This window comes from Zalophus californianus, chromosome 6 (genome assembly GCF_009762305.2).
Source record: "Zalophus californianus isolate mZalCal1 chromosome 6, mZalCal1.pri.v2, whole genome shotgun sequence".
Lineage (NCBI taxonomy): Eukaryota > Metazoa > Chordata > Mammalia > Carnivora > Otariidae > Zalophus > Zalophus californianus.
The window spans coordinates 69,424,764-69,450,995 of NC_045600.1; the positions used below are offsets into that span (position 1 = coordinate 69,424,764).

The following is a 26,232-nucleotide window of genomic DNA, read 5'->3' on the forward strand; positions in this document are numbered from 1 at the left end:
TTGGGAAACAGTATAAATTATAACTTATATAAAGGGCAATTTAGTAATATATAGCAAAGATTTAAAAAGACACATATTCCTTGACTTAGAAAGTCCATTCAAAAATTTATCCTATAAACTCCAACATGGATGAAATGATATATATACAGTTAATTATTGTAGCATCATTTGTAAGTGAAAGATTAAAAACACCAAAATGTCTATCAGTAAGGTACCAATGAAATAAAAATGTAAAAGCACCCAATGGAGAGGCAAAGAAGGATAGGAAATTGTATGTGCTGAAATGATGTCCAAGGTAGAGTAAATGAAAAACAGAAATGAGAAGAAGAGTTCATGCTACCATTTGAAAAAAAATGTAGAAATTGCTTGTATGTATATTAAATATCTCTAGATGCATACCTAAAAACTTCATAGCAATTTACTTTAAAGGGGAACTGGGTGTTAGGATTAGAGGTAAGGAGGGAAATTCATTTTAGACCTTCTTTAGACCTTCTTCTTCTTTAGACCTCATTTTTAAAAAAATTTTTTATTGTTATGTTAATCACCGTACATCATCAGTTTTTGATGTAGTGTTCCATGATGTAGTGATCCTCTGGCTATTTGGGGTCTTTTCTGGTTCCATACAGATTTTAGGATTATTTGTTCCATTTCGTTGAAAAAAGTGGATGGTATTTTGATGGGGATTGCATTGAATGTGTAGATTGCTCTAGGTAGCATTGACATCTTCACAATATTTGTTCTTCCAATCCATGAACATGGAACGTTTTTCCATTTCTTTGGTCTTCCTCAATTTCTTTCATGAGTATTTTACAGTTTTCTGAGTACTGATCCTTTCCCTTTTTGGTTAGATTTATTCCTAGGTATCTTATGGTTTTGGGTGCAATTGTAAATGGGATCAACCCCTTAATTTCTCTCTCTTCTGTCTTGTTGTTGTTGTATAGGAATGCCACTGATTTCTGTGCATTGATTTATATCCTGCCCCTTTACTGAATTCCTGTATGTGTTCTAGCAGTTTTGGGGTGGAGTCTTTTGGGTTTTCCACATAAACTATCATATAATCTGCAAAGAGTGAGAGTTTGACTTCTTCTTTGCCGATTCGGATGCCTTTTCTTTTTGTTGTTAGACCTCATTTTTAAAGGTTGTAGCATTAGTATTTATTACATTTAAAAATGAACTAAATGTAAATAAAAGAAAAACAAGAAATATTCATCTGTGTCATTTGTGACCTCAGTGAAGATGGCTCGTCGGAATGGTTTGGAGTAGGTTGAGAGGAAAATGGGGGTTGAGAAATTGGAGAAAGGACAATAGACACATGGACATCTTTTCAATAGGTTTACTTGTGCTTAAAGTTATAGATGAGGGCAATAGAGTTATAGGTAATAGGTAAAGATAGACCATAAGATAAATATAGATAATGGAAAAGATTGATAATACCCCAATATATTTTCATGATCATGGGGGAAGATCCAGCATCTAGGATGTAAATTTTACCCAAAATAATGACTTTGGTTTTGAAACATTAGATTTTTTTTTCTGATAGGAATTGTATATAAGGACTTACTCTCTATTAAGGCCACTCCTCCTTGGTGGCAATAGGAACACTTTATCTGTATCTATTTCTTTTTTTTTTTTTGCATTTTTTTATTTTATTATGCTATGTTAATCACCATACATTACATCATTAGTTTTTGATGTAGTGTTCACAATTCATTGTTTGCGTATAACACCCAGTGCTCCATTCAGTACATCCCCTCTTTTATCTCTATCTATTTCTGTAAAGAAAGGGGGCAGAGAGGATAACTGAGTAGATGGAACAAAGCCACATGATCATGGGAAAAGGCAGTCCTGGTGAGGCTGGCAGGTAGCATGGTATACTATAACTACCCTCCTTGTCTTGCTACTTTCGGATTCCACCAATATTCTTAGTATGTGATGCTTGGGAGAGTTGAAGGGAGGAGCAAGTGACAGGATATTCTGTAGGTCTAGCCCTACAGAACAAATGGAATATTGTTGCTGAAAAGAGAGAGATGGAAAAGAGTTTGAAATATTCCCATTTCAAGATCTACAATTATGTAGAGATTTATTTTGCCTTCCATTCCAATATATATTCTACTTTTGCAGTTTATCTGTAACTTTGGGGAAAATTTATTTTGTTTATTGCATCTGTCTCTCACCTCCTGCTCATGCTGTGGTTCACACCCAACCCAAGCTCTGGCCATCTACACCCAAATGTCTTCTCTCTTTCTATCATTTTTTGATGTACTATTCTATGGCTTTCTATTTCCATCATGTGAAAATTATTCCACTTTCTCACCAATGGGCTCTCCACCTTCTTCTGCTCCAACTTCATTTTTTAGGACTCTCAATTGACAATACAGACAAGTAGGTGGAGTTATTGCATGTTGTTTTGGCAGATGAATGACTAGAAATTCTAGCACCTACAACAGGGGACTGTGAATTTAACACAGGGTCAGTCAATGTTATTTAAAATAATGAATAGTGCTCACTTCGGCAGCACGTATACTAAAATTGGAACAATATAGAGATTAGCATGGCCCCTGCACAAGGATGACATGTACAATAATGAATAATACAATTTCAAGAGAAGTAGATTTTGGTTTAATTGAATGCAGCTCTTTTAACAGAGCTGCCCAGTGCAGAACAGACCAGGCTTTTCTTTCCAAAATACACAGGGTTTTCGTTCGGGTCACCTAACTCCCAGTTTGTTATAGTGGGATTTCTTCATTAGATAGGCAGTTGGTCTGAAGATGTCTAAAATCTTTCTAAATCTTAACAGTTTGATCATTGGATTCATTCTCTACTTATCATTGAGGCCCATTCTTATGTCTGCATTGCTTGTGAAGAAGTTGACTTACTTATAGGAAAATGATTCACTTTTTAATAAGATACTAGTTCTTAGGGGCACCTGGGTGGCTCAGTTAGTTGAGCGACTGCCTTCGGCTCAGGTCATGATCTCAGGGTCCTGGGATCAAGCCCCACATCAGGCTCCCTGCTTGGCGGGAAGCCTGCTTCTCCCTCTCCCACTGCCCCTGCTTGTGTTCCCTCTCTTGCTGTCTCTCTCTCTGTGTCAAATAAATGCATAAAATCTTTAAAAAATAATACTAGTTCTATATAAAAATCAAAATAATTTCATCTTTAAAAAAGTCAAACTGCCTAGGTATTCAACCAGCTTTTGCCAGAGGGGGGTTTTTGAAATGAACTGAGACAGAGGCACATGACTGCTCAGGCCTCTAGCACAGCAAGGGCCACCAAGATGAGAAACAACTTGCACAGCTGTTCAAAAGAAGGGAGAGGCACTGGTTCCAGACCTGCTCCAGAGAGAAGCTCAAAGGTACTCAGCACTGGCAGAACAAAGAACCCCAGGAGGGAAGCTTTGCTCCAAAAGAGAGGTTTTTGCTTCAGGAGAAGACTGTTCTAGGAAAAGGAGACTGGCTGTTTCAAACTCAAAAAAAAAAAAAAAAAAAAACAACTGATCTCATGGCTCTGAGCAAAATAGTGAGTAGAAAAGAAATATTAACTTGAATCCAGCTGAGAGACATGGATCAAAGTAAACCTGCATATCTAGGAAGAGAAATGACTGTTTCTTGTACTTAGCTTTGGCCTGATTTTCCTTTGTTTTGTATTTTGTATTTTTCTATTATTTACAGTTGATAAATATGCTTTGAAACTATGAGCCTTTTTTTGCTTTTTCTGTATCATCCATATTTAATTCTAGGAACATTTATGGAATGTCTCTTATAGAGTAGACACTATATAAGTTGCTACAGTTTAGAAATACCAGGGCATGGCTCCTTCCCATATGAGAGCCTAATGGGATAGCCACACAACTCATGGTAATAGCAGGGAGTGGTTAAAAAGTATAGTTTTGGAATAAGATGGGCTAGAATTTAAATTCTGATTATATTATTTCTTATTTATAAGGACAAAGAAAAGTAAAATGAATTCTAATCTTCAATTCCCTTATCTGCAAAATGTGGATATGTCTCATGGGTTATTGTGAAAATTAAATGAGATTATATATGTTATTGACTGAATTGGATCCCCCCATGTTTATATGTTGAAACTCTAATTCCCAGTATAACTCCATTTGGAGATAAGGTCTTGAAGGATTAATCCATTTATTTGTGGGGAGAAGGGCAGAAGTATTTCTAGCAGAAAATATGAGGAAACATACTTGGGAGATTTAATTCACTAAACTGAATGCTAGAAGATATGGTTGGAAAGATCCGGATCTCAGTTGTAAATGTTAGGGTGCACAGATATCTCATTTCTCTCTAGGTCCATTCTTTACTTTTTTCTGTCTTGCTTGCTACCTCATGAGTTGACCTGTAAGGACTGTAGGTAGAAGTTCTTATGCCTTTTGGCTTTTCCAGCCAGTGGAAAACTGCAAGAAAATACCAAAGGGAGGTGGAGAAAGAGATCAAGACATATATTCCTCTGGTTTCCTCTCTAGGAGGTAGTCTCCAACTGACTGTGTCCATTGATTAATAATCACTACTACATATAAGTTGAACTATTCTAAGTCTCTTTCTTTCTAGGTTCTCTTCTTTGTTGCTTTGAGCCTAAGGGTGGCAATGAGTCTTCCTTTGAGACTCCCAGATTCTCGCATTGTCCCTTTGTAATTTTCCATGTCCTGTCTATACCATTGTGATTCTTTCTTTTGTAAAAACACAGAAATGAAAACTGTCCTAGAGTTTTCCTGATTTGAGTATAATCTGTTTCCTTTTAGAACTTTACTGATAAGGATTGATTTCTGTATTAAGACTCTACTCATTAATTCATTCATTTAATCTATCATAAACATCTGTTGAGAGCTCATAAGGGTGCTGCTAAATGCTATCTCTGGTCTCATGGAGTTTAAAGTCTGGTGTGAGATATATACAAGTAAATAGCAGTAACAAAATAGCATAATAGATGTTAAAATGAAGAAAGTTTAAGGTGCTTAGGACTACATAGCAATGATGCCTGACCTGAACAGGATTTGAGCAACAGTATGCAATGTGAGATTGGCACAGTACAAGATAATACAGAAATTTAGTACATAACAAGACGGTACTATATTCTAGCAATGAAAATGCATGACAGGGAGTGAGACATTGTAGATTTAGCTGTATATATTTTGTCTAAAGGATTAGTCATAGAAGCACTATGGTGAGAGTAGTCCATAGACTTGGCCAGGACTGATCTGGATGTGGTCCTTGTTTTAGATAGATTTAGGAATAATCTGACCTCATTAGATGAAATTAATTTTAGTCCTTCTTAAAAAAATTGAGGTAAAATTGACATACAACATTATATTAGTTTTAGGTGTACAAGATAATGATTTGAAATTTGTATATATTGTGAAATGATCACCACAATAATTCTAGTTACCATCCATCACTATACATTGTTACAGAATTTTTTTCTTATAAACTTTTGGGATTTATTCTTAGCAACTTTCAAATATGCAATACAGTATTCTTAACTATAATTTCCATGCTGCACATTACATCCCATGACTTATTTATTACTAGAATTTTGTACCTTTTGACTTCCTTTACCCATTTTGCCCACCATTCACCCCCCCGCCTCAGACAACCACCAATTCGATGAGGTTTTTGTTTTGTTTTTTAGATTCTAGATATAAGTGAGATTATGTAGTATGTGTCTTTCTCTGTGACTTATTTCATTTAGCATAATGCCTTAAGGTCCATCCATGTTGTTGCAAATGACAAGATTTTGTTCCTTTTTTTTATGGCTGAAATATTCTTGTGTGTGCGTATCAGCTCTTCTCTATCCATTCATTCATGGATGGACACTTAAGTTGTTCCATGTCTTGGCTATTGTAAATAACACAGCAAAGAATATGGGGATACCTGTGTCTTTTCAAGTTGGTGTTTTCATTTTCTCCAGATAAATACCCAAATGTGGAATCTCTGGATCATATGGGAATTTGATTTTTAGTTTTTTGAGAAAACGCCATACTTTTTCCCATAGTGGCTACATCAATTTACATTCCCATAAACAGTGCACAAGGATCCTTTTTTCCACATCTTTGCCAGCACTTATTTCTTATTTTTTCAATAATAGCCATTCTAACAGGTATGAAGTGGTATCTCATTGTGGTTTTGATTTTAATTTACTGGATGATTAGTGATGCTGAATGTCTTTTCATGCACCTATTGGCTATGGCTTTGGAAAAATGTCTATTGAGGTTCTCTGCCTATTTTTTAATCAGATTATTTTATGCTTTTGAGTCACATGAGTTCCTTATATATTTTGCGTATTAATTATGTATCAGATATATGATTTGCAAATATTTTTTCCCATTCATCAAGTTGCCTTTTTATTTTGCTGATAGTTTCTTTTGCTGTGCAGAAGCTTTTTAGTTTGATGTAGTCCCACTTGTCTATTTTTGTTTTTGTTGCCTTTGACTTGGCATCAAATTTAAAAAATCATTACCAAGACCAATGTCAAGGAGCTTACCACCTATGTTTTCTTCTAAGAGTTTTGTAGTTTCAGGTCTTACGTCCAAGTCTTTAACCAATTTAGACTAAATTTTGAGTGAATTTTTGTGTATGGTGTAAGATAGTGGTCCAGTTTCTTTTTCTTTCCTTTTCTTTTTCTTTCTTTCTTTTTTTTTTTTTTTTGCATGTGGCTGTCCAGTTTTCCCAACACTATTTATTAAAAAGACTGTCTTTTTTTCCCATTGTATATTATTATCTCCTATGTCATAGATTAAGTGACCATATAAGTGTGGGTTTATTTCTGGGCTCTCTATTCTGTTTTATTGATCTATGTGTCTATTTTTGTGCCAGTACCATACTGCTTTGATTACTACAGATTTGTAGTATATCTTGAAATCTGGGATTGTGATACCTCCAGTTTTGTTCTTCTTTCTCAGGATTGCTTTGACTATTCAGGGTCTTTTATGGTTCCATATAAATTTTAGGGCTGTTCTATCTCTGTAAAAAATGCCATTGGATTTTTGATAGGGATTACATTGAATCTGCTGATTGCTTTGGGTAGTAAGGACACTTTAACTATGAAGTCTTCCAATCTATGAGCATTGAATATCTTTCCATTTTTTTGTGTCATCTTCAGTGTCTTTCATCAGTGTCTTATAGTTTTCTGTGTACTGGTCTTTCCCCTCCTTGGTTAAATTTATTCCTAAGTATTTTATTCTTTTTGATACAATTGCAAATGAGAGTGTTTTCTTAATTTCTCTTTCTAATATTTCATTACTAGTGTATAGAAATGCAACAAATTTCTGTATATTGATATTGTATCCCAAAACTTTTATTGAATTCATTTATTAGTTTTAATAGTTTTTTAGTGGTGTCTTTGAGGTTTTCTACATATAACATCATGTCATGTGGAAATAGTGACAGTTTTACTTCTTTCTTCTTCTTTCTTCCAATTTGAATGATTTATATTTCTCTTATCTAAGTGTTCTGGGTTGGGCTTCCAATACTATATTGAATAAAAGTGGCAAGAGTAAGCATCTCTGTCTTGTTCCTGATCCTAGAGATACAATGGAAGACATAAAGTGAAACATGATGGCTATAGGTGTACATATTTTGTTGAAGAATTGGTCACAAAAAATCCTATGGTAGGAGTGGTCCATAACCTTGGCCTGAACTGATCTGGATATAGTCCTTGCCTTAGATGGACTTTTGGATAATCTGACCTCATTTGATGAAGTCATTTTTGGTTCTTAATTGTTGAAGGAGGTCTAGGCAATGATGTGTAGTTGGAACGTGTAACTGGAAGTCATCTTGCTTTTAAATTTGTCTTCTATACCTCAGAAATAATATTTTGATTTCCTACTCATTGTTTTTCTCTCTTCTCTTTTTCATTTAAAAATTTCTCAAATGGCTAATGCTTGTATTAGTCAGGGTTTTTCAGAGAAATAGAACCAATAAGATGTAGGTATAAATTCTTATTTTAAGAAATTGGTTCCTATATTGGGTCAGTAGTGGGGCAGCTAGTAAATCTAAAATCTGGAAGGCAGATCAACAGCCTGTAGTCCTAGGGAAGAAATAATGCTTCAGTCTAGAATCTAAAGGCAGACCAGAGACAGAATTCTTCTTCCTTAAGGGACCTCAGTCTTTTCTCTTAAGGCCTTTGACTGATTGGACGAGGCTCACTCACATTAAAGAAGATAATCTGGGAACTAGAGAGTATCATGCTAAGTGAAATAAGCCAATCAGAGAAGACAGTTATATGATTTGACTCATGTGGAATTTAAGAAACAAAACAGAGGAGCATAGAGGAAGGGAGGGAAAAATAGAACAAAACATAATCAGAGAGGGAGACAAACCTCTCTGAGGTAAAAGAGACTCTTAACTATAGGAAACAAACTGAGGGTTGCTGGAGGGCAGGTGGGTGGGAGGATGGGGTAACAGGGTGATGGGCATTAAGCAGGGCACGTGATGTAATGAGCACTAAGTGTTATATACAACCAATGAATCACTGAACTCTACCTCCGAAACTAATAATACACTATCTGTTAGTTAATTGAATTTAAATAAAAAAAGAAGATAATCTGCTTTACTCAAAGTCTACTGATTTAAACATTAATTACAGTTTAAAAAAATGCCCTCACAGCAGCATGCAGACAAGTGTCTGACCAAACAACTGGGTACTATAGCTAAGTTGACACATAAAATTAACCATCACAATAAATGTACATGACCTCCGTATCTTCTCCCCCTGCTCCCTCACACAGCCTTTAGCAACTCACATTCTAATTCGTTGCTAGCCTGAAACACAGCTTTCTCAAAGGGCATATAGGATTTCCTTATTAGTAAGTTCAGTGGCTTTTTAACTACCTTAGACCCTTTGGTAACATTGGTATTCATGTGGTTCCTCGTGGAACCACTCCTTTCCTTTTGATTTCTATACAATGTCAGATCTTTCTTCCTATCTGTTTCACCAGTTTTGAGCATTCCTCAAGGCTTAGTTATTCATTTTGGGTTTCTTTCTAATTCTTATTTTTGGAGAGCACATTTATTATACTGATTTCAGTGTTCAGGTTTGTGTCTATGACTTCTGAATTTCCTTATATTATGATCACTCAGCTAGGAGTTGTCTTTCCTTTTTTATACTTCATCCAATTACTAATGAAATTATCTGTTTTTTCCTATGGCTTTTGGCTCTCTCCTCTATCTCATAAAATGTTGTTAGACAATTCCTTATCAAAAATTTTTTATAATATAGCTCTTCTGATCTAAAATCACCATCACTCATACTTTGAATATAAGCTACCCTACCTACTTCCCAAGGCCTTTCATAATTTTGTCAACTGATCTTTTATCCTTTACTTTCCAACATGTTCTAATTTGGTGAATCTACTCATGGTCATCAAATTCATGTTATCCCATCCCAATTAGGTAATCATTTTGTGCTGGATGCTTGGAATACAAAAATAAAAGAAAAATACAAGACATGTCCCTGCCCTTCACATATGGACAGTAGCAGTTCATACCACACATGCAGGAAGTAGGTGGAGAACTTACCTGCACACAACTCATGCTAATACAATTCAGCCCATGACTAGGTATTTTAGTAGTTATATAATCCAGTTTTAGTGGACAAATGACTTATTTGATGGGGGAGTAGGGTCTAATATGAAGGTCAATAGAAGCCAAGGATCAATGTATGACCATAAAAATAAACATTGGCTTCTCTCTTTCTCACACAGAATATCAGTCTTCACTAGCCCCATGTTGTTTTAATAGGTTAAAGAGAGCCAGCTTTGCAACAGCCCTAGAGGGATTAAGCTGAACTTCAAGGGTGACAGTTTATGGACAGCTATTTAAATTGTATAGCTCCATATATGCAATGATACTCAAGTCAGAGAAAGCTCTGCTCTTCCTCATCTGTTTTCAGGAAGGATTCCCTCATTTAGAATCCTTTACTTCTGCCAAGCATGTAAATTTAACCTATGCTTTATGGTTCAGCTCAAGAATGATTTCTTTAGTGAAGCATTTTCATTTGTTATTTCTTGATTAGTCTAGCTGTCATTGATCTTCTCCTATAACTATACATTTAATATATTACCATAACTTTGCTATTATTTGCAACTGTTTTATATGTTAGTCTTATTTGTTCTAACTAGGTGGTAAGTACTCTTTAGGGCAGGAACCATGTCTTGTATTTATTTTTATTCTCTGACATTGCTAGCATAATGGTTAGAGGGTAGTAAATGCTCAACAAATTCTTATTAGTTAATTTTTCTTCTGTTTGGGAGAAGTGGGAAGAAGTATAGAACACTTATTGCATATCTAATGTTGCAGGCACAGTGCTAGCACATTTTATATAAATATATGTATATGGTATAATTATCATAAAAACACAGTGAGGAAGATATATATATATATACATACATATATATGTATATAGTATAATTATCATAAAAGCACAGTAAGGAATATATATATATATACACACACACACACACATACATATATATACACACACGTGTGTGTGTGTGTAGTATAATTATCATAAAAGCAGTGAGGAAGATATTCTTTTTTCCAGTTCTCAGATAAAGAGCAGAGATTTCTAGAGGTAAAATAATTTGGCCAAGATTACAATAATTCATCACTGTCTGATATAATCTTTGAATTTAGATCTGTCTGAATTTAAAGCCCATGTGATCCCCAATCCACTCTCCTATCTCCTTATTATACATAGTTGCTGTAGTTGATGCTCTGATACAATGTCCTGATTCGCCCTCCGGGATTGAAGCACTCATTCTTCCAGGAGCTGGGAGTATCGGTGGTTGAGGGCATAAACTGTGCTTTTCTGTGGGACTTGTCCCTGGCTGAAGAGAGCAGCCTCACTTGAGAGGATGCCTCGTTCCCAGGAGCAGTCTATATCCAGTGGCTGGTCCCTGTTGGGACTACTGGGAGTGGCATTCCAACCAAGAGCTCTCAGTAGGAATGACTATGGCAGGACTACATTATAGTTCAACTTCTTCCTCTACCTAATCCCACTTTCTTTACTATGCCACCCCCTATGTTTATCTCAGGAGCTCCACTTCAATAAACTTTTCCCATGCAAATCTCTGCTCCTCAAATAACTGACCTGGCAACCTGTGTCATATCATAAGCTAGATGGTTATCAGAAGACTGTGACATGTTCTTATCTGTTACTCATGCAGCAAACTAAAAATTCTTTCAGAAAGACTTCCAATACAGAGTATAGGTGATAAAGTTTTCTGTAAGATATTCCTACTACTGTATTTTCCTCACTCCTGGCTTCTAATTCCAAGCAAAAAAAAAAAAAAGTTTTATTTTTTTTACCATGAACAGGGCAGCATAGATTTTGTTGTCCTGTAAAGCAACTCTCTTAAACTCATGCAAATTATGCAACTGTTAGGGTTGACAATATCTGTGAGCATTTTTTTTTCAGAAAATGGAAATATGATTCTAGTTCAAATCATCTGAACTACCCAGAACACATGAGAGAAATTCTTTTGACTCACTGCAGTTATAAAATATACTTTCACTGGTCCTAAATTTACCTTTCACATGGCAAATTATAAAAGCAATCTCTAAGTCATTGCTTGTGAATCTAATGATCCTTTGATTTCAGCTCTTTCATGCTTTTGTTATATCAGAGGAATAGAACACTCTCATTGTACCTGAATACTGCTATGTATATGTGGCCACTGTTTGGATTATGATTGGAATATTACTAAAAGCAGAAGAGTCACTTTTGGTTTTTAGTCACTATATAGAGTACAGCTTACTGATAGAAGTTAGCTGGTGACTATTAGGTCACCAAAATTTGAACACAAGAGAAAAGCAGAAATGTGTCCTGAGATATCATTTTCTGAATCCTTAGGGAGCAATGTAGTCTGCCCAGACACAGCCTCTCTCTTGGGAAAATGTGGGACAAGAAAAAAGACTGATGTAATTGGGAAGTCAAAAACATCCTTCCACCTGTAGGAACTCAACTCCTGGGCATTTAACTAAAATACAGTGAAGATGGATAGAGAAGAAGGCAAAAGAGTTAACCTAAGTGTATGTGTTTCTACAGTTATTGATTCTGTTTACTATATTCTCCATGTAGTTAAATGGAGCTGAAGAAAGCCATGATAAATTTACCACCCGTTGCCCATTTCTATTTAATCTGAGAGCTTCTGATATTTCCTAGCTGGTAACTTGATGATCCCAGGACTTTAGGTTTTATTTTGCTGAGATTTGGGGTTATGTATTCTGCCTTTTCCTCTCACCATTTCCCTTCCCAGCCATCCTACAGGAGCTCACAGCTGCGCTGCTATCCTTCGATACTGCATCACCAGCCGTCACAGCCAAATTGTAATACATAGCAATCGCATTCCATGTAGCATAATTGGTGATCAGATTCAATATCAGTGAGGGGAAAATAATAGAGGGGCTCATTGTGCACGATTATATGTTAGATAACATAGAACAAAGGGTACCTCTCTGGCTTGGTTATTGCCGCTAGAGCTCATAGCTCTAAAACTTTCAGCACCTGTTCAGAAGCAAGAAAAGAGCCAACAGAAGCTCTGGGAAGCAGACGGGGGTGACAAGCATTAATAGTGCCATTATCTCAAGTTAATGCTAAGCTGATAAAATATTTGGCCATGGCCTAGGCTTTTATTTCCCATGGAAATATGGGTTCCAAATACCACAATCTATCACAGACTCTCAAGGGGACTGCACATTTTGTAATATATTAAATTCATGTAAACTGCCACTATGAAGACAGGAAATCTAATTTAGAGGAAAATATTCCAGCATAATAAGGAGGCTAAACTGAGGTGGCCACATTAGGGACACACTGGCTTTCTGGCTGACTATTTTCTTAATCAAAGAACATGTCAGTGGGAAGGCCACCAAAAATGATATGGGATTCAGAGCTGTCAGTTATTAGATGCACACAACAGGTAAATTAATATTTGGTGATAGGCTTCTGGTGCTTGGGGCTTGACAGCTTATGCAATGCCACTTTGGCACTACAAATAAGGGGAAATCAGATTCTTTGTCATAGTCAACCAAATATCACTATTCTCAGGCTGTCACTAGGCTGCTTAAGAATCTACATTAACTCTTTCAGACCCTCAGCAGCCTCTTTAGAACTTTTTTCCCCTAGAAATGCATCAGTTACTGTGAGAATTAATTGAAATAGTTACTTGCCTGTAGTTTCTGTATTATATAATCAGGGCTCTGAGCTGGAAGACTCTCCACATGCCTAGAGAGTTAAGAAATTGCCTCAGATCAAACTTCTTGCCAGTGGCAGAGTAGAAAATGGAATTCATTTCTCTTCCATCAAATGAGATATACATCCACAAAAAAAAATAACAATTTGTGAAATACTTTAATATACACACTCTACTTTGGGCATAATCAAACTGTGAGCAAAATGGAGGTACATTTTATAAGTGAGGAAACAAAGCCACAACAGCAAAGTGACTTACTTGCCTAACATCAGGCAAAGTTGGAATTGTTGTATGGTTCCAGTGATCCTGGGCTTGTGCTCTCTTCACCATATCGTATACTGCTTGTATTAAAAGCAAGATGGTTTGCTGATAAAATTTTCCCTTAGATTAATACAGTTCCCTTATTCATCTCTTTTCCAAATTAAAAAAGAAATATTAATAGATCTACATTTTTTTTCCACAAAAATCTTAGTGTGATATAACTCAAGTTTAAATACAGGCTTAATCAAGTTCTTCTCTTCCTCCTCCTTCCCCAGCAACTCCTCCCTTCTCTTCCTCCCTCCACCCCTCCACTTCCTCCTCCATCTTTTTATAAAGGGAAAACGAAGATTAACTTGTCCATTTCGTGCTTGCTTCCTGCTTCATTCCTTCTAGAATGTATATATAGTCTTCATTCTTTATTTGCACATCATTTAATGCCTATTAACTTCTAAAGGTTATTGAGTCTTACAGACTGTTCTTTATATAATCATTGTTCAGGTCAAATGCAAATGTGGTTGTTATTTTTGCAGCCATCCAGAAAAAGTGAAGATGAAAAATTACCATTTTTATTTTTTAATATAAATGAGTGACATCGCTTACCATAACTGTCAGGAGCCCTGTATTACACACTATCAGATTACACCACAAAGAGGCCAGAACGCTGATATTAAGCTCTAGTTCACTGAATTCTATCAGTCATCAGTTATGAAGGGACAATTTCCCCACAAGGGCCTGTTTAGAAAATGAACCCTTTCCTATTTAGAAGCTTAGACTACATTACCATCAAGGCCACTAATGATAAGATTTAATGGACACTTAAAAAAAAAGTTGCTTAGATAAAAGCTCCTGTAATTGTTTTTAGACAATTCAAGTGGATTCAAGCCTGGCGGCATCCTTTTTTTTTTTTTTTTTTTTTTTTTTTAAGTGAGAACCTCTGATATAGAAAGTATTCTATGAAGATAGCACTATATCATATCTTATTTTGAACAGGATTGGGCATGTTCGAAAGGGTGTAGCAAGCCAGGCACTTTACTAGTAAGACTGAGAAAGAACGTTCTGATCTCTTCCAAATTAAACTTTCAGGTGTGTTACCCCCCACTCCCTCTACCTCAGTTCCAAGTTCTAGAAGATTAACCAAAGCTCAGGCAGGTAGCTATAACATTGATGGAGTTTCCTAGGTTGTTGCTATTCCTAGGGTCCCCAAGGAAGCATCTAACTACAGCAGCAACAAAAACATTCCTAAGACACACTGGTATTTGTTTGAATCTCAGCAGGTGGAACAGTGGTGGCTACCATAAGAAGAAGTTTAAAGAATATTCTTAGACTTGATAAATTTGAATACACATTAGGCAATGTCTTGTGCTTCAGAAGCAAATTCTAGATTGGAAAACAGTCTATACAAGAGTCTGACCATTGAATTGACCAACAGGATCCATTATGGTGGGCTTGCATTCACACAGCGTACTTACTCTACATGCTCAGTTAAAGGCAATGCACATACCTGCATCACACACACACACACACACACACACACACACATATCAATTTCATAATTACCCATATTTCACCTGGCATTCTACTTGATGTAGGAATACCCCTATGGGGGTGTGTCGTGAGAACATAGTCCCCATAGCCCTCTCCTAATGCAAGCATCTCATGTTATGAGTGTGCTTCTTGTGATTGAAAAGCACATTCCTATTCAACAGGGCCCTTAAAAATGCATGCACATTATTTCATCTGATGTCCAGACAAAGAAGATCTATTGTTATAGTGAAAGAAAAATTGGTTGTGCTGGACTTACTTAGGGTATGACACTAGCACTTTGTAGGTGAGTGAAGAGATTCTCAAAGGTAAATATCTCTTTGGAACCCCAATTCCATCTAAGATATTACTCTACTCTGATGATGTTCCACTCAACATACTTAACTATGAGGTTTAGGAATTGCTTATTAAAGCAATTACAAGAATGCCATTGAAAAATACTTAAACCATAGGTCACATTAGATATAGCCCCCCTTTCTATTACATACTGCCAAGGTAAAATAGTAAAAAAAGAAAAAATCCAAGATGTGGGTGCTATTTTCTTTAACTTCTCCTGGACTGATACCTACAGAGCTCATTTGCTCATTAATATCTCATTTGATATTAATAGGGTATTTCTGTCTCTTGAATCCATACACACTGAAACACATAAACATACACACCATACCTTAATTAAATAGTTCTGTCTTAAATGAACTTAGAAAATGTTAAAAATAATTAAATAATTCAAAAGACAAGCATGTACTCAAAATAATTATTGCTGGAATTACTTCCTATGGAATTATTCTGTAAGGGGAGTTATGAGCCAAAGATCAATCTTGTGTGGCTCACAGGAGACTCTCTGGCTAGTATCTTAAGATAAGTAGAAGTAGCATAAGTAGAAACATGTAACACAGGACTCTCTGGAAGATGCGCTTTTCTTGTTTGCATAATTCTAGCACCAGAACCTTCACTGCAATCATCAGGGGTCCCTGCCAGTTCAGATAGCTGAAGGATTTAATGCAAACAGTGAAATGATCCATTGGGATGGCTTAATCCATACTATAGAATGAATATTATAATTGTTTCATTGTTAAGCATAGTCATATGTAGCAGATTAGAAAACATGTATTTTTCTATCATTATTCATTAAAGAATTGGAGAAAACCATTAGGTAGTTCTGTTCAAGTGAATGAACTCAGTGTGAATTCAGTCCAGATGCCTCCTGTTTTTGCAATACCTAAATTCTGCTCATACTTCCTCTGTCTGTCTCCATACAGTTTCTTGTATCACACATGTCTGTGCTTGGGCATCACTTTTTGTCTACTAGGACCATTATTGCTATTTGCACATTTTTAACATCTATATGTAGTCACTGAAAATTCACTTCATATATCAAGCATTTCTTGATTATTTTGCGAAAAGGAAGTATTTTTTGTCTAAATAAATTCTAAAATCTAGTCAATCCCTACTACCCAGGAAGGACATGCCTGCTTGCTTTGTCCTGTGCCTTTCTCTAACACAAGTTTTATGCTCTTGCATTTTCCAGCGCTATGTTTTTGGCCCCACTGCAGCCAGAAAAGGATACCATTATAAAGTTAAGAATATTTATAAGGAGAAGTTGAATACATTTTTTGCCCATGCCAAATTCTCTTTGGCCTTTTTGCTTCTAATATTAATAAGAAGGCTGAAGATTTGACCCCAGAATCACTGTTATCTGTGGTAAAGAAAATAACCATTAAGGAACTCAGAAAACAGAAAAGACTTTCCATTATCATCTGCTGCTACCAAGAAATCTTTGGCATTCTGGAACCTTTATTAAGAATCTTAAATCTCTAAGGAATAAGTTTGTAATGTTATAATTTTCTGTAGCATTTAGGTTTTAGAAATATTTCCCAGTGGGTTTGTTCTGCCTACCCATTTTTATGTTCTATTTCTAGGGGAAAGTGACATTAAAGATGTGAAAAAAGTTGGATTTCTAACTGGGCTTCCAGTTGCTTTTTGACATTGAATGGGCAGCAATGCTGTGAAAATGAAACTCCTCTCCTACGTCTGAATTTCCGGTAGGCCTGGTGGTAGGGATTGAAGATAGAATCTTCCATAATAAAGGGAAGGGATGCTTGGACACAAGATGGGAGGGGATCTTGCCCAGAGGTTGTATCTAGTCCAAAGTCATTCACACAATTCCTTGAGACAAGAGGGTAGAAAATCCAAACCTGATACAAAAGCAAGCTCTAATGATCCCACCAAGGAATTTGCTTTGTGGTCTGTGAGAACCTTCTTCTTCACCTTTTTTTTTTTTTTAAAGATTTTATTTATTTATTTGAGAGAGAATGAGAGACAGAGAGCACGAGAGGGAAGAGGGTCAGAGGGAGAAGCAGACCCCCTGCTGAGCAGGGAGCCTGATGCGGGACTCGATCCCGGGACTCCAGGATCATGACCTGAGCCGAAGGCAGTTGCTTAACCAACTGAGCCACCCAGGCGCCCCTCTTCTTCACCTTTTGAGTGAGATGGACCAGAGGCAGTTTTCACTGCTTCAGATCCGGCATGATAGCAAGGCTACTATCAGTTGTGAAATTGGACAATTTTGAGGATCATGCTGTTTGTATATTATAGAACTGTCTTTTTCCAAGCTCCAGTCATTGGGTCAGGTACTCACTCTCTATGTTTTGGAGTAAACGTTCCCAGGAAAAATCTGACACCTATAATAAAATATGCATATTTACATTCCTCTAGTTCCTCTAACATCTCATTGAAGCAAGCGTACTAAAGATGGTATGTGGTATAAATCATTAAGCAATGATTATTGAAGGTTTCAAAGGCATGTGGTGCTAAACAAGAAATATTCACTTTCAAAGTCATGTGAGGAGCAAAAGTGCTCCACACATAAATTCTGAATATTTTTCCCATATTGAGGACAACCTTCTCAGAATATCATTCATCCTGACTTCATTATTAATTGTCAGCAATTCTCCTTGCTATTCTAAGAACTAAAATCAAACTTCAATTAAGAAACCAGAACCTGTGGAAATGAGCAGGTTGGGTGATACATGTTTCTTCATTTCCAGCAACTATTGGATTTTCTCTTTTAGCTCAAAGAATGAGGAAGCAGGCGAATCTCCAAGGCTGAGCTTTTTGGGGTGAGGTGTTTCTCACAACTCTACACCTAATTATCTGTGTGTACCATCCACAGAGATTCTGAAAGTTCTGCTATTGAAACTGACCCGGTAGGCATCCCAGGTCTTAAGGATGAATGAATAAATAACTTTGCTGAATGCTGCTGAATATGTGATAATGTAATTAGTATTCCTGCCAACAGAATTGAAAATGAGATGTTGCATCTCTAGGGACTTTTGTACTTCTCTGTAAATAGTTTCTCTTAAAATGCACAAGATACATATGAGCTAAGCAAAAAGGTTCACTCTAAATTAAAATGCTATTATGCTACAGATGATGTGGATGAAGGGCTTACTGAATTGTCACTCCTGGATTGACAGGGAAAAGCCATCATTTACATATTTTCTGAACGCATTGAGCCCCAAAGGCATTTGGTTTCTTCAGATGACAGAAAAAACCATTTGGGTTAGAAATAATCCACTAGAGGAACACAGTGGTGACCCGTTGCTAGTATCGCCATGACTATAAAAATAAGCCTAAAAATTTATTTGATACTAAGGAAAAGGAAAACAAACTGTTTGCAATCAGGTACTTTCTTCTAGATTTCAAAATGAGGACCTTAAGAAATGTAATGTTTCAAAATCATCACAGATTGCTGCCTCGATTTGTTTAAAACATTAAGGCATTTACCATATTGGCACCAAATCAAGTTAATCTAATCAATTTCCCCTTGGATACTTCAGAAATTTAGCATTTAAATGTTAATTAGTTCCATTCAGATTATTTACATACAGGTGCATAGGAAATAATCCAATGGATTGTTGCCCAATATTTGCTAGCTAAGACTGCAAAGAATTATTTTTTCTTCCTTCCAGAGCATTTGCAAAGGATGAGTGAACTTCCTTCAGACTCAGCAGGACTTCCTCAGTCTGGCTGTGTTTCAACTCAAAATGATTTCCTCCTCAGAAACAAGCACAGGGATGCCAGTTCAATCTCTCACTAGAAACAAGAATAGAGATGTATGTCTCATGGCTAAAGACTCAAATCAGAAAAGATCTCAAGAGGAGCTGCTAGTGGGTCCAGTCCCTTTAATGGAATCACTATAAACTTTAATACACAGAAGAAAACAGATCAAATACTGGGCCAAGAATTAGAAGAGTTGGCCTAACATTGCCACAAATAAGCTCTGTGACTGAGCAAGTCACATAAGTGTTCTGGACTTCCATTTCTGCCTGTGCAAAGGAAAACAATTTGAACCGGTTGCTCCTTCATTTATTCAAATATATTGAGCTCTTGCAATTTCCCAGTTACTATGATAGCTACCAGGTTCCCACTGGTAAGCCCCCTCACGAATCTCCATCCTGGTACACTGAAGTTGGTTTTCTGGGTCTTTTTTGTTTTAATTGACACCATCTTGGTTTTTTTACTTTCAAAGCCAACTGTGAAGAAAAGATTACAAGTCAGCAAGAATTACCCCTTCTAATCTTACAAAGCTGGGGTCATCCTTGCCTAATTAGGATCCAAAGGCACATGTGAGTAATTAATGAATTTATAAGGATTGGCCTATTTTCAGTATCTGGCCTTTATTAGCTATTCTTTATCACCTTAAAAATGGCATTTTATAAAGGCTTCCAGTATTGGAGATAGGCTGATCAGTGATCATTTTATAGATATTAACAAAACTTACACAGAGTATTATGCATTTTTGACCTCTTGATTCCCCAGATAATATGATTTTTCTATACTTAAATTGCTTTCACTTGCTAATCTTTATAATCCTAAACCAACCTTCTTTTGTTAAACCAGAAAGTTTGCTACTTTCTATACACACATTTGTCCAGTAACATTAACTTCCATTTAAAAAAGTGACATGTGTGACACTTAACTAGACTCTTTAGATTTCTATAGCCCTAATGTCATTTCTGATCTCTACGTCATTCATTCATTCATTCATTTAATGCATATTTTTTGACTATTTACCCTGTGTCTGACATTATCCTAAGTGCTGGAGACACAGTAGTGAGAAAATAGTCTCTGCCTTCATGGAGTTTAGCTTCTAAATAGATGACCAGTTCCTAGAAATCAGGGCCCATTTTATTCTTTTCATTTGTTTTTGTTTTGCATGCAGTAGAAAATAAATATTTGTTTAAAAACTAGATTCTTGTATTGAAGATGCAAAAATATAGAAACCTGGAAGCAATAAGACTCACTTCAGGTATGTTATGAAGGTGATTAAGAATTGTCATGCAGCAACTCTAGATAATTTGATTAAAATTAAGTGTTATTTGTATCACTGCCACTATATCCACATTGTGAGGGCTATGGTTAAACTTGTCTTAGGGATAACTGAGAAGTATAGCATGTGTTTTTTGAGTCCAACTTACCTACCTACCTACCTTCCTTCCCTTTGTCCTTCCTTCCTTCCTCCTTTACTTCCTTCCTTCCCTTTCTTCCTTTTCTCCTTCCCTTATTTTTCTCCTTTTCTTCCAGAGTCACCTAAATACTTATTGTAGTAACATTTGTTGTGACCTTTGCATTATTCATCTTAAAAGTATTATCACTTAAGAGATGAGTGGTAGAGGAAGGCAGCATTATATAGAAAATAACAGAATTTCAAATGCTGTGATTCAGGGTTAGGGACTCTTTATTGAGGCAAATGGGCTCAATAAAACTTAAAATTATACTACCTACATACAAGTGATCAATCGTTTATAAAGAAAAGATTCCACTGTTAACTGTATAAAGGTAGAGAAGTGGTATAATAGTGATAATGTGGTCAAAATTTTACTTTTTAGCATAAGAATTTCTAAGCAAACATTTTCTTTCCTCTTTATTTTTAGAGAGAGAAGAGGGAGGCATGGAGGGAGAGGGAGAGAAACTTAAGTGGGCTCTGTGCTGGGCGTGGAGGCTCGATCTCATGACCCTAAGATCATGACCTGAGCTGAGATCAAGAGTCAGATGCTTAACAGACTGAGCCACCCAGGCACCCCCTTAGGAAGCATTTTCTTAACTCCTCATACATTAACTTTTTGGAAGGTTAATCCCAGAGCCTAATAACCAAGATATCTGAAAGCTTATTGGCTGGAAAGTTTGCTGAGGACAACCAAAAGAAGGTGAAACAAATATGTTTTTCTAGGGATATATCCAACTGATCAAGTTTTCACTCCCAACTGCACACAGATTTCCTGACTTTCAATCTGACACCCATAAATATTCCAGCTCAGTGGGTCTTTGGGTTCCCCTGTCTCTATAAATATACCATAGCTTTTGATTGTTTTATGATGGAAGTTTATTTTATTTTATTTTTGCCTGCACAGTTGGCTTTGTTTTTTTCTATGCTTTATAGACCCTTGTCTTTTTATTAGTTCAGTGTTCCCTGTTGATTTTGTGTTTTATATTCCTGCTGTCACCACCAGAACCTCACTGTAAACAAGAATGTTGTATCTCAGTGGGTTATTTTCTGTTAATGACCTGTGATACAGTATATAAATAAACCAGAGAGTCATCCACAGGTGCAGTTTATTAGAGTTATTGCACTGTGGCTTGGGTAATGTTCCTTGGTTCTTTAAAACTTTGCTGCTTTGAGAAGCAAAGGGGCCAGCTAGCTGGCAGTTTTGAAGAGAGAAAAATGAGCCCGTCACTTTGCAATGGATGGGAACCCAGCCTAATAATCATCATTTTAATTTCTCAGGGTCAACATATCGGTTGTGGTATGACTTAAAAAATTCCACTAAGCCAAATTACCCAGATAAAGCAGTCTGGTCCTAATAGCTGTCTTGAGCAGGAGTGGAGAGAACACATGATGGTCCCACCCCACACATAAAAAGTAAAACCACAGGAAAAAACACACACTGTACTGCTCAATTAGAACAAGAGGGATTGTTTTGGGTTATACACAGGTGCATAATGAAGACCGATAATGATAGTTTATTAATGAATTCTCATAACCCCTGGTGAGGTAGGTATTATTAAGATTCAGGTTCACGTGGGGCAATGGAGACTAAGTAACTCACCCAGGGCCACACGGTCAATCAGTCCCTCCGTGGGAAACAGATGCCAAACGAGCTCCTGCCACACCTCGGGCTGTAACCACTAGCTCTTGGTCTGTCTTTGTCTTGGGATGAAATTAGCAGAAGCAAATTGGAGCTGAAAAATCAAGAGAGAAAAGGAATATTTGGTGATGGTTTCAGAAGGGAACAGAGAGGCAGTAAAGGGCTTTAAGGACATTGTAACATGCTTTAATGAACAGAGAGGTGCTTCTGGCTTTGAGATACATTAGGAACAGATTCTGCCACACATCAGAAGCATTCAGGACTTGGAGCAGACAAGAGAAGGAGCAGAGGTAAAGTGACAAGTACAGAAGAGAAGGCTAATGTTCTAGACAGGCTATATTATTATGCAGTGTGCTTACAACACACTGTTCTGGACAATCTATACTATTATACAGTGTACTTATAATTGAGCTCTAGAAACTTATCTTGTTGGTCATGCTATATAGAGAAGCTGCAGGCTTCTACCTTACTGTGAGCAGAATATTAGTAGATATTCCTTTCTCTTTTGTTTTCTTATTTTCCATAATAACACAAATAATGTTCACTTATAAATATTCATAATTATCTATCACTCATATTGAAAAAAATCTAAATTTTAGCCACAGGTATCCAGGATGACTCTGCTATAAACTAACAAAAGCAGCCCATGCATAACAAATCCCCAGTAATTTCAGATGGTTAATTAGCACCTGCACAGCCATACCTGTCGCCAATATGATGAGTTTCACTTTGATGCATTTCATTCTTCGAGTTTGTTACAGGTCCTTTATCAGACAGACATACTTATTTCTCTTTGCTGTGTTTGTTCTGGAAATATTTCTGCTTAGTGGAACCCCACGATCTGTTAGCTCCACTGTTTTATCAAATATATCAAAAGCATGAAATCCTATGCCATTGCACAAAATTAGTTTGGTAAGTTGGCATTTCAGTACAATTCATTCAGTTTTACTAAATTCAGCTGAGAGTGAACTATTGATGCACAATCTTAGAAACAAAATCCTGAAGCATAGATCGCACAATAGCCAAGTCATAGCTATCCCTAGTTACAGGTCTTATTGTCTTATTTGACATCCTGTGGTATTGCCATTATTTAAGTCTGGGGCATAATTAATATTCATCTAGAGACTACCTATTACGTGAGATGCTTGATGCTTTTCCTTTGGTGTTAAATAAGGGAAGCAAAGCTTTCAGTGTGAAAATCATACCTGAGTTCCCTACTTCTCTTACACACCCCATCACTCCAGTATCTCTCACTAGTACATACTTTGGGGAGCTTGATGATCAAGAAACCAAAGACCTGCATCCATAAGCACTGCTTTCTATGTGGGTCGTTTATGGGGTTTATATCTTTATAGTCTCCTTAGTAATTATATCCAAGGCATGGTTAAGATGGTTAGAGAGAGAAAGGACATTTATAATAATGACTTCAGTCTTTCTCACTTTATGGAAACTCTTAAATCATTATCTAATGTTAAATCGAATGGCCATTTGGTATTGGGGGATTTTTTTCTGGCAAGAAGAAAGACATACCTATAATACTTGTTTACCACCAGGCAAACTGTAATCAAAAAAAAGAAAAAAGAAAAATGAAGGCGGCGGGAATCGGAGGGGGAGACGAACCATGAGAGACTATGGACTCTGAGAAATAAACTGAGGGTTCTAGGGGGGAGGGGCGTGGGGGATGGGTTAGCCTGGTGATGGGTATTAAAGAGGGCACGTGCTGCATGGAGCACCGGGTGTTATATGCAAACAATGAATCATGGAACACTACATCAAAAACTAATGATGTAATGTATGGTGATTAACATAACATAATAAAATAAAATAAAATAAAATTGGCAAAAAGAAAAGACAGGTACATCAAGTACTGTCATACTTCTTTAAAATATAATATTTACAAATTATTATAAATCACAGGGTCTATCAGGTGCACGTTTGTGTCTCGGAACTGGCCAACCCAAGTTGTCATCTGTTAGAATTTTACATTTTTATTATTTCATCCCTAACTTTCATTTTTACTAATTTAAATTCTAATTTACTAAATAAGAACAGAGAAATGAAAAATCCTACCTTTTGTCTGCCTTGAGAAATGACTTCATAGTGACATCTGAAACAAAAGTTTGTATATGTTTGATTAAATGCCTGTATGGATGTATATTAACATACATCATTTTTCTCAGTGATTTATATGACATATACTGTTTCATCGAAAAATTAAAACTTAATATAAAAAAATTATCAGAAGGGCCTCCAGAGATTAAAATGGTAAGATAAGTCATTGAGGGAATTAAATGGCTCTTCCTTATTGCTTTAGTTGGAAGCTTCTGGGAGCATCCAACACCAGGGGCTATAGGGCAGAGTGACTGGAAGTCTCAGGAGAGCTTGGTAGGAAATGACCTGCCAGATGGAAGCATCCACGTGGACCAGGGGAGAGGATGGACTAATACTACAGACAAGCCCAGGACACCTTGTTCTGTGATTCACAGGAATGTTGCATAGTGCATACATAGCTTTCATTTTCTGCCTCTATTTTGCCTTGTTACCAATATACCTGATTTCCTCTTGAACTGATGGGGAATTTTGGTCCTAGTAGTCCTAGTAGCTTAGCTTTTGAAGGGAAATTAAATATTTACTCTAACTGGCATCTAATACCTGAATCCTTAACACACTGTTCTTGCTAAATAGAAACCCACTTCTGCTTGAGCACTTGCAGTGACAGTGAATTTACTTCATTTCAAAGTAGCTATTTTAAGTTCTGCCTCCCTTTCACTCATTTGTCTAATTCTGCCTTATGCAATGACCACAGCAAAGGACTCTCTTTCGGGTGTCATGCTTCAGAGTTTTGAGGGAGTCATTCCTGGTGAGTTCCTCCTTTCCTGACATGAGATGCCATGTTATGTCACCAGTTCTTCAGGTCACATGGTCCCAAGACCGTCCTTATCTTCTGGGTACTGTTTTCTGAATGCACACAGGTTTATCAAGGTAACAACAGATATTTTCTAAGAATGGAAATAATAATCCAGATATGGTGTAACTCATGTAGTGTGTAATAGGGATATTGACTGCGAAGTTCTAGGTATCACACCTCTACCAATGACATTTAAATTTGCCTAAATGGGTATCAGGCATATTACAGAATTGGCTCAAAGAAAATGGAGGGGAGGAAGAATAATGTTTCCTCTACCCTTCTTGGTTCTTGGCTGAGACCCCTCCCACCTCCCATATTGGAAGATTAACAGGAGAAAAACAAACACGTTTAATAACACGTATATCTCCTATATGCGTGGGAGAGACACAGGAAAATTGAGTAACTCCCTGAAATGTCCCAAGCTTATAATGTAATAAGCTCATGAAGGGGAACAAAATATACCACCCCAAAATGTGTCTCTTTGGCATAAAGTTTATCTTGAGCTGATTATTTTTAAGTAACAGCAGATATAGGAGAAGCTCTGAAAATGGAGTAAGTTGCCCTTTTGTGTGACACCTTTACATTACAAGGGAAATAAGATCTCACCTGAATATGTGTCCATTTCTGCATCCTACACTTTGAGACATATTGATACATTGTAGTGTTTCTGGGGTGGAGAATAAGAATAGTTGGGGGATTTAAGGAAATGTCCTATGAAGAACAGTCAAAGGAACTGGGGAGGCAGCATAAAGAAGAAATGATGTCTTAGCTATTTCTTTTGAGAGCCCTCTTCAAATGTCTGAATGGCTGCCATCCAAAGGTAAAAGTTAAACTAATGATATATGTTAAAATAGGGTAAAACTGAACCCAATATATATTTTTTCAAAAGTGGTATAGGTTATTTGGGGGCATTAGCAAGCTACCTGTTCCAGATAATTTAAAAAGTGGAAAATTACAGACTGAAGATACTATTAAAGGCATTAACTTGTCTGATATGGCCCTGGGCTAAATTAGTTTTTCATATTAATGAGTTTCTAAACATTTTTTGGAACCAAATAACATTAACATTTATCCTCATTAAATGTTTGTTATTTTATTACTTTGGCCCAATCATTATTTTGTCATATCTTATAATTTGGTGTCATTTACATTTACTTTATTGATGTTTTTAT

The 26,232-nt window shown here is 36.5% G+C and overlaps 1 non-coding gene across 1 annotated transcript; it reads left to right on the forward strand.

The window, feature by feature from the left end:
• Nucleotides 1-2,499: 2,499 nt before the first annotated feature.
• On the forward strand, nt 2,500-2,603 carry LOC113910624. Its single transcript, XR_003516135.1, has one exon. It is a non-coding gene; the product is annotated as a U6 spliceosomal RNA (small nuclear RNA).
• The last annotated feature ends 23,629 nt before the right edge of the window (nt 2,604-26,232 follow it).